The sequence below is a fragment of the Pipistrellus kuhlii genome, unplaced genomic scaffold (genome assembly GCF_014108245.1).
Source record: "Pipistrellus kuhlii isolate mPipKuh1 unplaced genomic scaffold, mPipKuh1.p scaffold_m20_p_2, whole genome shotgun sequence".
NCBI lineage: Eukaryota > Metazoa > Chordata > Mammalia > Chiroptera > Vespertilionidae > Pipistrellus > Pipistrellus kuhlii.
In genome coordinates, this window is record NW_023425515.1 from 83,119,638 (window position 1) to 83,129,651 (window position 10,014).

The 10,014-nt window shown below is 38.2% G+C and overlaps 1 pseudogene; it reads right to left on the reverse strand.

Moving 5' to 3' along the window:
* Positions 1-8,768: 8,768 nt before the first annotated feature.
* On the reverse strand, positions 8,769-9,668 carry LOC123652619 (annotated as a pseudogene).
* Positions 9,669-10,014: the final 346 nt, after the last annotated feature.

Genomic DNA, 10,014 nt, shown 5'->3' on the forward strand with positions numbered 1-10,014 from the left:
CACATGGGGGCAGCCATCTTGTGTTTTTTGAGTGATGTTCAATTTGCATATTATACTTTTAATAGATAGGGTTATCTATTAAAGGTTATCTATAAAAAGTGAAAAAGAATAAAGACAGGAAAATTTTAAAAATACAGATTATAAATTGAATGATGCTTGAAACCTTGAAGAAGCTTTCAAAAAATTAATTTTCCTTAAGAAAATGAAAAAATCAAATTGAACCTGTGTAGAGATTATATTGCAAACTTAATAAGGAGAAAGTATAGATAGAAGAAACTAGAAAATATTCCCTCACTGTCAGCATAATTTAAAAACAATGATAGTGGTGATATTTATCAGATGTTTTATTAAAATGAATATTTTATTAAAAAATGAATAAAATCAGTCAATAATATTCTACATTGTATAAGATATATTTTCCTTTTATTTTGCTATTGCTTTTTTTCTTTGTCCCTTTTGAATTCCTTTTCTCCCATTATTTTTCCTTTGAATTTCTCCAATTTTATCCTAATGGCTTACATAATTTCATAATATCCATTTAACCTTTGATATTGCACATCCCAAGTGAAATCAACATCACTCAATTTTTCCAAGTGAACAAAACAGAAAATGTGCTGAGGAAATTTGTGTTGAGAAAATGATAATTGAACAGATGTTACACTGTATTGGAAAAGATAAAAATATATTAATAAATCAGCCAAACAGAAGTCATCCAGACAGAAAGTAAAAAGGTGTTATTTCAACTGGGTAAGCATTTTTTTTTTCTTTTCAAATCCCACTATTAAACATAAGCACTTCTTAAAATGTATGAATTGCTACATGATATATACAAACTGCAATCTGAGTCCTTGATAATATCCAAAGCGAAAAACAAATGCTAGAGAAAATAAAACAACAAAATAGTTATCTCTTAAGCCCATGTCATTGGTGACAATGGTCAACATAGATTTAACCAGTTGTTAAATTGTTTTCATACTGTTTGATTTTCATAGTGTTGGCCACAGTGGCAGTTAGCAGGGCCTGGCAGAGATGCTACCAGTAGTTACCAAGAGCATTAAAAAATGACAGGTGGCACAGGTGAATGTACATGCTATGTCCACCTAGTGCTCCAAGAGAACTCAACCTCCTAGGGGAAGTGGGATAGGTCTCAAACAGGTGGCATTTTTGGAAGCATTACCAATAAGAACCATGGACTTTCTGAGACCAATCATTGTTGGAAGCACTGATAAGTACATACCATCCAGAACAGATGGCAGAGCACTCGGGAGCTCTCTGGATGCAATAAAGTGCAAGGAACTGGGGAAAATCAAGCAAGCATCTATTATACTATTCACTTTGTCAGATTGTAGAACAAATAAGGCCATGCTTTACCTAGTGACTACACTGCACATAATACTGAAAAACAACAAATGATTTGGAAATTATTAAAAGATTTAATGAGTGATTACCCTTATAATATGGACCTTTGATTATCAGTTTTATGTATGTGAAGTTCAGCTTTTAAAGTGTTTTGTCTTGCCGAAACCAGTTTGGCTCAGTGGTAGAGCGTCGGTCTGCGGACTGAAAGGTCTCGGAGAATTCGATTCCGGTCAAGGGCATGTACATTGGTTGCGGGCACATCCCCGGTGGGGGGTGTGCAGGAGGCAACTGGTCAATGTATCTCTCTCATCAATGTTTCTAGCTCTCTATCCCTCTCCCTTCCTCTCTGTGAAAAATCAATAAAATATATTAAAAAAAATAAAATAAAAAAATAAAGTGTTTTGTCTAATGTGGAAGACACAAAGCACACATGGAGATTTAGATGCCAAATTTAAAATAGTTAGAGTTAAATGAAATTGAAATTTAATTCCTCAGACCACTAGTACATTTCACACGTTCAGTAGTCAAATATAGTTATTGGCTGCCACATTGTACAGTGCAAAATATTCCTATCATTGCAAACAATTCTCTTAAACAGCAATAATTTAAAGATGTAATGGTCTATATTGTTATATGTAACATAGTGTTACATTGTTATTTGTAGGTAATATAATATATACCAAGTAATGTATATTTTATGTAGTATATGATATATAATTATATTTACATATATTTATACTATTGTTTCAATGTTAAAAAAAATTATATAACTGCCGAATCTGGTTTGGCTCAGTGGAGAGGGTATCAATTGGTCTCAGGTTTGATGTCGGTCAAGGGCATGTACCTTGGTTGTGAGCACATCCCCAGTAGTGGGTGTGCAGGAGGCAGCTGATCAATGTTTCTCTCTCATCGATGTTGCTAATTCTTTATCCCTCTCCCTTCTTCTCTGTGAAAAAAATCAATAAAATATATTTTTTTAAATGTTATATATCATCTATACTAATAAAAGTGTAATATGCTAATTAGGCAGGGTCAACCAGACATCTTCTGGATGTCCAGTTTCCTTCCAGACAAAGCCATGGTAACAGGGGCTAAGGTAGAGGCGGTTAGGGGCAATCAGGCAGAAGTGGGGGAGCAAGGAGTTAGTGGACAATCAGGCTGGCAGGGGATAGCAATTAGGGGGCAATCAGGCCAAAAGGGGAAAGCAGTTAGGGGTGATAAGACCTACAGAGAAGAGCTATTAGGGATGATCAGGCCAACAGGGAAACAGTTAAGTGGAGATCTGGCTGGCAGGGAGTGGTTAGGGGGCAATCAGGCCAGCAGGGAAGCGGCTAGGGGATGATCAGACTGGTAGAGAGAGGCAGTTAGGGGTCATCAGGCAGGCAGGCAGGTGAGCAGTTAGGAGCCAGCGGTCCCAGATTGTGAGAGGGATGTCTGACTGCCAGTTTAGGACCAATCCTGGGATCCCAGATTGGAGAGGGTGCAGACCAGGCTGATGAACACCCCTCCCCCGTGCATGAATTTTGCACACCAAGACTCTAGTTGGTTTATAATTACCAGCTATTTACTAGGCAATGATATTACTTCTGAGTGAAAAATTGTCTGATACATTACAAAATATAAGAAAGCATTTTAAAAAGTTGTTTTTTTATGCTGTATAAATGTATCTATAAAATATCTGTATTAATTAGCAGAACTTAAAGTTTACCAAATAACACTTTGGAAATATTAGTACATCTCTTTTTTCTTTGAAATAATAAGTTCTCAGAGTCTGAAAAGCTTTATTTTCAAATTATGGCCTCTGCATTAAACCCAGTTAAATAACATGTGTTAGCGTTAGCCCTAACTAAAAGGCTTTAGTAGAGAGAAATGTAGCATCTGAAATCACTTTTATTAGAGAGAAATGCAGCATTTGAAATTGCTTTTCCTATTTTGCTGCTATAGATTTGTTTCATGGTGTCCATTTACATGCATAACAATATACAAGCATCACTATTTGTACATCAGTTGTTATTATATTTCACGTGTCTTAATAAGTGATATACTATTTCCTTCAAAGCTAAACCTTTTTTTCTGACATTATATCAATAATCTATTAAATCTCAGAGTGAACTCAAATATCCAGATATCCAGACTTTCATTTTTATGAATATTGTTTTATAATAATTTTTATTACAAATAATTATTCTTTTTTACAATTTGAAGGTGCTTGATTTTGTTTTTCTGTGGTCAGCACAAAGAATACCAACTAGATATTTAATGTTAATATCTTTAATTTGAAATCTACTGTATGCTCAATTTTTTTATCAAATTCTAATTATGAGAATTTGTATTTTTCAAATATTTTATGGTGTTTTTTAAATTAAGTTTATATTTACTCTAGAGTATTTATAGAACCTTTTTATGTACTGTCTTTGAAGAGCTTATGGTATGTTAAGAAATTTCATAGGATACTTCTGGGCTTAGTTTAGTCTGAAAGCATGAGGACAGCACATTCTACATTATAAAACACTCTAATGGAAGTAGCCCAAAGCTTACAGATGGGATGAAATGTTGCAAAATGAAGATAAATGCATAAGGAGGATGTATTTGCAGAAAGTGCCTGTGATTTTGACACACCAAGTAGGATATAAGGTAAGTGTGGGGGTTTTCCCCTCCTCCTGCTAAAAGAGAGAGGCAGTGAGTGTTCAATGTTTGCCCCATTGAATCTGAGGAAGCAAAGAGATCAGAGAGTAGGCTGGTTTCTAACTTCTGCCTGGGAAATCTAAGAACAAGATGTGCTGCTGGTTCAATGTGGAGAGATGTGTCAAGGAAGAAGAAGGGCACAGTGGACTATGCCTGAACTCCAAGGCTTTGTTTTGTAAAAGGTTTCAGGAGTGTTCATCCATCAGTAAGAGCACCTGACATGAATTCATCTTAGAAACTATGCAATAGGAACAATTAAAGCAGTTATTCATCAGGCAAAAGCTAAAGCCAATGTCAGCATTTCCAGCCACTGTAGAAACAGTAAAGCAACTACAATAGTTGTACTAAGATGGTATTTCCTATGGATGCTGTTAAGAGATCTTCAGTAATGACGTAACCATAAAGAATCATCTCTTCTACTCTCCCTACACACACACACACACACACACACACACAACAATGCCATGTAAGATAAATTCAGCTGTAAATACCCCCAGACCCAGTAATTGTGAAGCTATCTATAATAAAGTAAAATATTGTGATTTCTCTTACTTACCTTCTCTTCCCCATTTTCAACTTTGAAGAAATAGGAAACTGTTGATAAATTTAAGGTGAGTAATGAAGAAAGCAGTGGACAGCTATTCCCCATTCTTGGGAATCACATGGCTATACTTAGTATTTTGTGCATGAAAGGTGAAGGAATAGCAATAATGTTGAATAAAATTGAGTACATTGACTATTACAGAGGGCTAAACATTTTAGTAGGTAGTTCTAGTTGTTTTTAATTTAAACTATTTTATTAACTTTTGTTAAACTTAAAATGTTTACTTAAGAATGATAAGAGAAAAACATGAAATTAATGAGTTTTACCAGAGATTAGGAATAAATATCCCACAATAAATGCTGTTTAAAGGAATATTAGAAGACAAATAAATTGCTTTTGATTGAGTTCAATGACACATATTTGTTTATAATATAGTAAATAAAATTGGGTGAAAAAAACAGAAAATTGCCTTATTGTTATGTAATAATCTATATATGAATACTAACAACTTATGAAATAAAATCAAATTATAAGAGAACAATAAAGAAATAGAGATCATACTAATCCTCTAAGATCTGGCTTTGTTTCTTAATTTTGTTCCTACCCTGGCATTTGAATCAACCCATTTCCAGTCAGGCTGCCAAGCACATTCTCATTGTTTTAAACCAACTCTATTCTCCATGAATACTCCCATTTCTCTGCCTGGTCAGGGATGAATGTGTAAATGGCAAACATGATTTGGAAGTTAAAGATTGTGTTTCTCTCTAGAGTCATCTGTTTACATTTCAGAGTAAAGTCCTTCCCTGTGCTCCTCAGAGAAGATTACATTCCAGAGTAATTCTCTCTGGAGGGCAGAAAGGTAAATGTTCCAGCCACCCTGTGTATGCTCTGAGTCTCCTTATTTCATGGTGCGATTCCTATTGCACATGCAGGTGACATCTGGCTCTCATTGTCTTGCTCCACAGGGAATTGGAGTATAGGATCCAGTGCTGCTGAGATTGTTCTATGAGTAAATAAAAAGGCATTTTTCTGATCCAGAGGTCTAAGGTTCCTGTGTGTGTTTGTGTGTGTGTGTGTGTGTGTGCATGAGAGAGAGAGAGAGAGAGAGAGAGAGAGAGAGAGAGAGAGAGAGAGAGAGAGAGAGAGAGAGAGAGAGAGAGGAGAGAGAGAGAAAAGACAATGTCAGGCCATTTTGTTAGTTTGTTAGTTTGAAAGTAGGATAACATCTCAGACCCTTCACAGCTTTGGTCTTAACAATGCTACATAATATTTATAACTATTTCTTTCAGTCAGTTTTCTAGAGTGTTTTTTTTTCATTTTGTTATAAACCTGAAACCATTCAATCTGCTATATTCACTCTGAATCTTCAAACTACTTTTGCTCTCCTATAATTTCCACTCATGCTTTCTTCAAGCTGCGCCAGTTCCAACATAATGTGTGTGCTCTCCATACCTAACCACTCATTTAAAAGATGAAAGCAGCTCAAAATGAAGCCTGTCGTTTTGAGCAATCAGGAAATAGCCTTCAGAGTTTCATGAGCAAAGAGGAAAGAGACATGATTTTGTTGTAAAGGAGGTACATGGGTTTCAAGATTAATCACATGTATCTCAATGTATTATTTTAAACTACAGGCCTGGTGCATGACATTCGTGCACTGGAGGAGGGGGGATTTCTCAGCCTGGTCTGTGCCCTCTTGCAATCTGGGAGCCCTTAGGGGATGTCTGCCTGACAGCTTAAGTTTAAGTCAGCAGTTGGACATGCCTCAGAAGTGGGAGAGGCTCCCACCACTACCCCTGCACTCACAGCCCTGAGCCCAGCTTGTGGCTGAGTGACACTCTCCTTGTGGGAGGCCACTGACCACCATGAGGCAGCTCCTGGGTTAATCACCTGCCCCCAGGTGGTCAGTATGCAACATAGCAACTGGTCATTCGACTGTTGTGTGGATTTGCAGATTACCCTTTTGTTTTATAGGATACTAGCTATCACACCTATCTTATCGGTGCCCCATTGATAATTATTCTAAAGCAGCTTGGATTCCATGGAGCAAGTGGTACAATAGCTTGTTGAGAGCAGACTTCAGGGCTCTTCAGTTCTAAAGCTCTCATGGATTACTTCATTTAGTCTCTGTTCTGAGCATGAGTTAGATCCACACATTCCAGCAGTGCCTCGGCTATTTTGTTTTTATTTGTGAAAGCTAGAACATGTGAGAACACAGCTCTTTTTCCTACTTTTACCTTTGCTTCTACATTTTATGCAATTTTGTGGTCTCTGTAGTCTGTTTCATAAAGCCAGTCAGAGTCATGGCTCATGAATGTCTACTTTGGTGAGCAGTTCCTTGTGGCTATTCTTGTGTCACTCATTAATAAGGCATAACACCAGCTCTGCACACTCCGATAGCACATGTTCTTAACAAGAAGTGCATTTTAAAAGCAAAAAAGAAAAAGAATAATTACAATTTTTCTTAAATTTCTTCGCATTGACCTTGATCTTATATCTCTGGGATTGGTGAGGTTATCTTCTGGTCCCAATGTTGCTACTTCACTGTCATCTCACAGTGTCATCTCAATCCCTATTCTGAGCCTCTATGTCCTCATTTATTAAAGGAGAGAGTTGAATATTGACTAGGTTGCTCCATTGTTTATAACCATGTTTTTAGGTTTATTTTATTTTTTATTTTTAAAAATCTTTGTTGTTGAAAGTATTATATATGTCTCCTTCTCCCCGCGATTGACCTGTTCTAGCCTGCCCCTGCTACCTGCCTCAGGTCTTCACCACCCTATTATCTGTGCCCATGGGTTATTCATATATGAATAAAAGTTCTTTAGTTAATCTCTTTCTACCCACCAACCTTCCCCCATTTCCCTCTGAGATTTGAAGCTCTGTTCCATGCTTCTATGCCTCTGGATCTATTTTTTTCATCAGTCTATGTTGTTTATTAGATTTCACATATGAATAAGATCATGTGATACTTATCTTTCTCTGACAGAATTATTTCACCTCGCATAATACTCTCCAGCTTTATTTTAGTTATCTCTTTATTATTCAAAAAAACTATATTCCTCATGATTATATACTTACTGATACTTTTTTTTTCATTCTGAGATCATTCTACAGAATATATCAATCAATCTGTAAAGTCATGTCCTCAGCCTGGCCTGCATCCTCTCCAATCTGACACCCCTGTGGGATCTGGTCTAAATTGGCAGTTGAATAACCCCCTTGCAATGCAGAACTACTGGCTCCTAACCACTAACCTGCCTACCAGCTTGATCTCCCCTAACCACTCTGCTTGCCCCCAACTGTACCTCCCCGCCAGCCTGATCACCTCCAACTGCCCTCCCCTCCTGGTCTGATCACCCCTATCTGCTTCTGCCTCAGCCCCACCACCATGGCTTTGTACAGAAGGACATCTGGAAGGTCTCATGGTCTAATTAGCATATTACCCTTTTATTAATATAGATAGGATATGACATACTGCCATAACAATAACATATATACCAGTATTATTCTATGAGAACATGTACTTCATGTGATAGGAAGTCATCTAATACATTACATTGTATATGTTGTAAGTAGTATGAAGTACTTTATTCATAACAATAATATACACCCTGCGAGTTTCCTTCCTGATCTGGGAATGGTTCCCAGTTATCCAATTCTTTAAATGTCCCCTAATGTATTTTTTGTGTGTGTCATTCAATGTAACTTTATTTACTGTTTATTTCACATGATTTGAGGTCTTTAATTTCTAACCACCAAAGATTCAAATAACTATTTTTTCCATAAAGTTTAACATTAACATTAGTGAATTTGTGTATTCATGTTTTTATTGTAAACATCTGAATTATTCACATTGTCATAGATCCTCAACTCAAAAAGCGTGGACCATGCACACTCTGGCAGCAAGCCAGTAAGCCACTCTACAAGCAAATAGATACTCTACATAAAGAGAAAAGTCATAGCAGACATTTAATGTCCAACCTGAGTCACCTCAGAATGTTATATATATTGACTTCTTAATTAATATAGTATTGGGAACTCAACCACTTGGTTGGTGATGGAGTTGACTTGGTTTCAGAAGGATTATTTCTGAAATAATTAAGGAAAGAGGGGCTCAATCTTTCTTCTTGGTTGCCTGCTCCTCCCCAGCACCTTCATCTTTCTTCTTCTCCTCAGCTTCTTGGGCATCTTCTTCTTCACCTTCACCTCCTTCTTCCTTCTTTGTATCCTCAAATTCTTCCTTGGCACCTTCTTCCTCTTCCTTTTCTTCCTCTTCCTCAGCCTCTTCCTTCTCCTTCTCCTCCTAAGCTTCTCCTTCAGAAAGGGGTTCATCCTTAGCTTCCTCAGCTTTTGCAGCCTCAATGGTCTCCTCCACCTCGTTCTGCTCCTCCTGGAAGTGGTTGGTGTATTAAGAAGGGAAGGAGCAAATGGACATCAAGTAGGAGCTAGTCTGTAAACCACTATAGGCAGATCACCAAAGACCTGGGAACTCTGTTGGTAGCCACAGGCTATGCTTCCCATGCTGGTGAAACTGAGCCAGGTTCCTTACCTTCCAAGAGTTTCCTGTAAACTTCAATGTCAATGTCCAAAGTCATCTTCACATTGAAGAAGTCCTGATATTCTTTTAAATATCATGCCATTTCACTCTTTGTGGTTCTCAACTCATTTTCTAATTTGTTGTGTCCTGCATAGCACTAATGTCAGAGTTCTGCTTATCCTCCAGCTCTTGCAGCTGCTTTCCCAGCGCTTGAGCTGTCAATAGCCCACACCATGTAGGTGTTGTTGGCAGAGCTCTCGGTCAGCATGGTGAAGCAGCTCTTGTACCATTCTTGTTCATTTTGCATATTCTTGGCAACCAGCTGGGTGCCAATGTCTGTAAGTATAGCAGAGTGGTCAGACTTGGAGAACACATCCATCTCCACAGAGATCTGAGCTTACTGTGTCTGCACCTGCAGCTTGGTGATCTCCTTTTCATGTATACCTTCTTCAGAAAGGCAATTTTGTCCATCAGGCTGTTCATGCACTTTTCCAGCTCAGCGCCAGCAAGAACCACCTCAACTGCACCTTTACTCACCTCCATCAGCCAGCCCTCTGCATCCTCATGGTTCAGCACATCTTTCTGGTAGTTCACCTACAGGTTGTTCCCAGCCACTTAGGAGCCCCAGTGCCTCCTAACTGCCCACTCCCCTCTCCTCTCCAGGGACAGGTTGTGGGTCTGGGCACAGGCATCCCATTTTCATTAAAATGTTCAATTCTGACCTGCTCCACCAGTGTCCTCAGGCAGCCCAGGAGCAGACAGTGATCCCGGAGACCCTGGCCACCCCTGCCTATCCTGATTCTGGTCTGGACCCCGCGGGTGACTTCAGGCTCTGTCCATGCCACTTGCCCGGTCCTGGTAGCCCCCTGGACCACTCGGGTAACATCTG